The 6,321-nt window shown below is 41.0% G+C and overlaps 1 pseudogene; it reads right to left on the reverse strand.

Moving 5' to 3' along the window:
* Positions 1-300: 300 nt before the first annotated feature.
* Positions 301-1,147, reverse strand: LOC115306873 (annotated as a pseudogene).
* Between the last annotated feature and the right edge of the window lie 5,174 nt (positions 1,148-6,321).

Here is a 6,321-nt window from a genome sequence, read left to right on the forward strand (position 1 = left end):
GACTGTTCCGCGACAGATGTGGATTGTGCCCACTGCTCAGGAGACATACACGCATCACTACCAGTGCAGTCCCACTGCGTAACAATTTAGAAATCCGAATTTGGCTCCAGGAAATATAAATCTGGAATATGACTCTGAAGATAGACCCTACAAACAGCAGTGGAGTGGAATCCGCCTGCAACAATCCTTTATTTATTTTTGTTTTTCCTTTAAGGCTACAGAAAATCTGCACATAGACAAGGCAATTAATTCTCGTAATAAAAATGCCCCCTCCAAATAGCTAAGGTCTCCAGTCAGATTCCATGGTGAGTAGACGTTGCGTCACACTCTATTCCACAGGTGTACGTTCTTGTGAGTCTGCAGGGTTAGGATCAATTATTTCTGGAAATAGTAGCTTCTCACAAACTGCCTCCTTTATCGGTAAATACTGTGATATTTCGTTGGGTTCCGTGAAGAGAGAAGGTGAGACATGCATTAAATTCGAGATTTTGCTCTCTCGTGATGTATATTCTCGTAACATGTAGGTCTGACCCACCTCATGGTAGAGTCTGGTGTCATTCATTCTGATAAGCACTCCATCGATTCTCAAGAAAAATCGCAACAGCAGGAAAAAGCTAGAAGGCATTACTCTAATTTTCACACTCAGGCTTGAAACTCCATGATCATGAAGTTCATCTTCAAACAGGAGAACCTCTTCAAAAAATTTAATCTGTTCTCTGGCTTTCAATTTCTCCATATCTATATGATCTGTTGTAGGTACCACCTTTAACTGAAGTGGTTCTCCAAGTAACGTTCCCTTGTAATCTGTTGTGTAGGTCCAATCATATGGTTTAATAACTTCCTTGGAGTGTTCACCCTCCATCCTGCTTTCCTGCCACTCTTCCGCACAGGCTACTTTAAGCATTCCTTGATAGTTGTTGACACATCTTAATGCGTCTGTAGCATTGAACTCAATCCCAAAGCCAGAGCCATGTTGGATTCTTAAAACGTTGTCTCCAAACATCATTTCCGGGAGAGATGGCAAATGTAATTCATTGGCTAACTTCTCCACATCCGCTGACTTCATGATGTGGGTTTTGGCCGCCGTCAGCTTCCAGGGCCCGAAGGAGAAGTCCTGGTGGCTGCTCTGGAAGCCGTGGATCATCATGGCTGCGGCGGCGCCAGCGCAGACCTCACCGAATGGCTTGCAGCACTGGCTGCAGCGGCGGGAGCTGACACCGGTTTCTACGCCTGGGTGCCGCCCAGCCCCCTCCGCTTTGGAGCAGTCCACGCCCGGCCCCTCCCCTCCCCGCCCCTTTATATACTGTTTTGAGGAGTGATTATCTGTGGATGGGAATTCCAGATATTGTGTATGTGATTGCTGAGATGTCTGACCTTCACATAGATTTCCCCTCTGTGATGGTTTTAAAAATATATGCACATAACAAAAGGTTGAGCCCTAAATGTGTCCCACTCCTGAGTACGGGTTGGGCTAAATGACTTGCTTCTAACATAGTGAATACTGCAGGAATGATGACGGTATGTGACCTTCAGGAATAGGTCATAAATGCATTGGCTGTTCCATCCATGTGCTCTCACTCAGGGGGAAATTAGCTGCCGTGTCAGTAGGATGGTCAAACAGCATTTCGGGAGAAATCCGTGTGGTGAGATGCTGAGGCGTCCCGCCAACAGGCATGTGAAAGAACCACCTTGGAAGTGGGTACTTCAGGCTTAATGGCTTTTGAAATGACTGAAGCCCTAGTCTAAGCCTTGACTGTAACCTCCTAAGGGCCCTGAGCCAGCTCCATTCAGATGCCACTTCTGTCCTAACCCTCTGAAAGTGTGCACAGTAGCACATTTTATTGTTTTGAGTTGTTAAGATTTGGGATAATTTGCGATGCATTAATAAAAAATAAATGTACTCTTTCTTGGTATTCTTCCTGAGCTAAATTATATTGTAATTATTACATAGCTCTCTGTGTAAATAGAAAAACTGTCTATACAGAGAAACTATCTTAGTGTTATTGGGAATGTTCAATTTTCTTAAAAAAAAAAACACACACACAGGAAGGTTGGAAATGGGTCCAGCCTGAATTATGCTTACTATTTGGAGAAATCATATTGAAAATTCCTTTTGAGCAACAAACTATTTACAGGAAAGTGTCTCAAGGGGATGAAAGGATAAAAAAAAGCTTTTCTTTTTCTGCCCTTTTCATTCCCAGTCTGTCATACTAATGAACATCATTCACTTTTACAGTTCATGATTAGGTCATATAATTAGAGGAGGATTAAGCTCTTCTCTCTTGGAGAGGATGGTTAATTTAAACAGATTGGAAATCACTTAAAGAAAACCACTGAAGAACTTGGTGGGATGGAGTCCAGATATTATGTAAAAGGAGAATAAATGTGACCAAAAGTCAGAATAATAACTTTGTGTCAGTACCAGTGCCAAATTATCTTGAAATTAAATCATGGCACAAACTGTTTCTTATGTATGAGTTTGAGTGTGTATAGCTTCTGGCGTGTGGATGTTTTTCCATTCATTGACAGGACATCAGAAGTTATTCAGATAGTGTGATTAGTTAACATGACTTATTTAAGTTGTTTTTTGCTTAGATCTTCTCTCTCTCTCTCTTTTTTTTTGTATTAATTTTTGAGTAACTACAGATATACTATCCAAGAGGGTCCAGACTTTTTCCTCTTGCCATGTAGTGATTTGAAATTTGTGCTTGGAAAGAAGTAGCATTGGTACCTATCATCCTCTGAAACTCACTCAGTTGTCTTCGGACAACCGGGTGACACTGTGAAAAACTGTGTCTCATCCTCACTGGAGATATCTTGCTGCATAGGTAGTCCTCAGTCTTCTCGGTGGCTCTTTTGACTCCAAGTCCCCAAGTCAACAGAAAGGTCTTATGATAAAAAAAGTTCCTCTGATAAAAGCCTGACATTATGTGTCTGTTCTGGAGGTCAGACCTTCAACAGAATGGATCCTACTCATTGGCCTTCATCTGGAATCATGTGGTTCTTCTGGTTATGACGGGGACAGGTGACCGATGTGAACACAGCGACGGTCAGGCTAGGATTCTTGCTTTGTGAGGGCAGATACACAGGACCGGAATTTCCAGTAAGCAGAACGCCCCTCCTGCAGGCTGTCTGGCCCTTGCAAGTTAGTTTACCGCTGCATTTGCTGATGCATCTTTGATGGTTCTTCTTTCAACCTCCAGTGCGTCTCTGGGCCTTTTTGCTCATTTTACTGTAGATAATAGCTTTATTTATGGTGTGAAAAAAAGGCAGATGGGGGCCGTGTTCTGGTGTCACCACTTCAGGCAGTCCTAGTTGCTACACTTCTTAAGTGGACTGACAGGTCTGGGAGGAAGCTGAAAAGCTAGGGAAACATTCCCAGCATAGAAAATGCATGAGAAACAAAGAAGCCTGACTGACCATCGAGACACCGCGAATGCCAGGTCACACGGAATCCCTGCCTCATTTTACTGAGTGAACAGAGGCTGCAGCTGTTTCCTCTCATTCATTCCTGTGTTGGCTGGGAAGGCGGGTCAAAGCTGTTTCTCCATTCCCCCTACCCAGACCCACCTGAAGCTCCATCTCCTCTGTGAGCGTATTCCAAGCAGGGAAGAAAATAAATCTCTCTCTCTCTCTCTCTCTCTCTCTCTCTTTTTTTTTGGAAAGCTCAACAGATCCACTGCTACATCCCAGTCTTTCTATTTATCTAAATTTACTCACTTAAAGAAAAAAGAAAAGACTATTTTTCCTTTGAAATAAAAAGAAGTGTGAGCATGCCAATCTTTGCTGGAATTTATACAATGATTTTATTTGACTGAAATAATCAACATGAAATGCATGTTTATCATTGTAACAAGCACTTTGCTAATGACTTTACTTGGGCATCTTTCTACTTAAAGATTCTTTGACTTTTTTCATCTTTTGTTAAAAAAAAGTTTCCCACTTACATTTGATCTGCTTACCACCATTAGTTCCTATCTAAAGGACGCACATCAAAATATATTTGAGGAAGAAAGCAAATGGAAGGTCTCAGAGTTGAGTCAAGGCGCTAGAAATATGCTTTGTGACTGCAGGGTGCCTGAGCAAACACAGGTTTTCATTCAAAAATAAATACATATATAAGCAAAACAAACCAGAGTCGATGGATTCTTTTAGATTTTTACTTATCTAACCAAATTAACCAGTTAGGATAATTGAGTTAGGCTCTGGTGCCAATATTTATATTCTATGAAACAAACTAGCTTTTTATGAGAGTATTTCACCTGCTGTGAGAAAACACAGCCTAATTACAGAACAGCTTTTTCAACATTTCTCCTTGGATAGTACTTGACACAAGTAACTTGAAAGGGTCACTTTTGAAAAATTTTTAATTAAAAACAAGTTTTAAGATTATAATTAAAATGTTTAAAGTTTTGTATTTTACTTCCAGGATAGTTAACATACAGAGTTACGTTGGTTTCAGGTGTACAATATAGTGATTCAACAATTCTATACTTCACGCAGTGCTCATTGTAGGTGTATGCAATCCCGTTCACCCATTTCACCCATTCCCCTCCCCCCCTCTGGTGACCATCGGTTTGTTCTCTCTAGTTAAGAGTCTGTTTTCTTAGTATGTCTCACTCTTTTATTTTATCCCCTTTGTTGATTTGTTTTGTTTCTTAAATTTCAAATTTGAGTGAAATCACATGGTATGTGTCCGGAGGGTTCTCTACTAATACCGTCTACTGTCACCATTTCTCGGTTGCATCCATGTGCTGTATTTGAAGACGAAGGAAGAGTAACCGTAAGCTGCTGAGGTGGAAGGGAGGCCAGGAGGGCTGGCAGAAGAAATGAACCATTACTCACAGCCACTTCAGCATATTCCATTTGATAGGCAACTGTGCAAGTTCAGGGGGAAGAAATGGTAACAAACTAATGATCATTAATAAATGGGTGTGCCTATTTTGATAAAATGCATTAGTAGTCATTAGGGTGAACAGAATATGGTCGTAATGGGAGCCTTTGACTTTGCAGGGCCGTTGAAAAATTAAGCACTATATTTTAGGTAAAGATGCTTCGCTTATTATATGCTTGGCCTTCTCTGACTTGGGCCACGTAACTTGTTACTCCATCCACTGAATATCACAATTTGGGTTCTCACAGAAGCAGCTGTGGAGTTTACTGGGTATAGGATGCCTTGGATCAGCATCTGTAGAAGAGAGAGGGAGGAACAAGACTGGGTAGAGGGAGAGATTGAACTGTTACCAGATCTGAGCTATGCGGAACTATGAAATTAAAATAGCCTTTCAGAATTGTCTCGGTTTGGAGCAAAAGAGGCTGGTCTTTTTTCCTCCTGTGTCAACTCTTGGGTGTGGGACACCCTAGGAATAGCCAGGCTTTATCTGTGTTGTGAGGCGTCTCTCTGTAGCAGAGGCCATCCCTGAAGGGGCTGATAGCTGAGCGTGTCTGATGACAGCACTTTCAACAGCTGGGCAATAAGCCCTTCCTTGAAGTGTCTGGGGGGGAATCTATGTGTCTGTTACACCAGCTCACTGACTTTCAAAGACTCTTTGCTGTGCTGCACAATAAGAACTACCTCTTACGTCACCACCCGGGCATATGCACACGTGCATGCACACACATATGTAAATAAAACACAAGTTTCACAAAATATTATTTTAATATTTGTCTCTGTTGCGTGTGATATGCTCTGATATTTTCTATTTTGATTTGTTTTGTTTCAGTCCATTCGATATTATTGTATTCTCCTTCACTTTATAAAATGTTGTGTATAACACTAATTTGATTTTAAAATCGCTTATTAAATTACAATGTAAGATTTGAAAAATATGGAATTAGATTGATAGAAATAAACCAATTAATGCTGAACAAATGCTTCAGTATATCTAGAATGTGCTAGTGTTCCGTGATGTGGTTCGGTTACTTTCATTTCCAGGAAACCAGAAATGTGTCACAGTATAACTTTGCTGCTCTGTGTGTCTCACGGAGAGAGTATAGTTCATTACAAATTTCTAAATCCTTGAATGCCTTGTTCTAGGTAAAATGTCATTTGTGATTATTTGTTCTAATAGTAAGAGCTTCAGGCAAAATTTTCAAAGAAGGATATTAATTACTCGGGAAGGAAGTAGTAAGCTGTCAGTGAGAACCAGGACTGCCATTTACTATGTGGAGTTTCAGGTTGATGTCAGGTGTAAACCCCTTAGTTTGTCCAGACAGTGAATGCCTGTGATCTCTTTTGCATTGCAAGTTTCACGTGAGAGGAATTAGTGGAAGAAGCAGTTGGGGTCATGCTACAGATTTGAGTTTTGGAATATATGGGAT

The sequence above is a fragment of the Suricata suricatta genome, chromosome 2, assembly GCF_006229205.1.
Source record: "Suricata suricatta isolate VVHF042 chromosome 2, meerkat_22Aug2017_6uvM2_HiC, whole genome shotgun sequence".
In the NCBI taxonomy this organism is placed as follows: Eukaryota; Metazoa; Chordata; class Mammalia; order Carnivora; family Herpestidae; genus Suricata; species Suricata suricatta.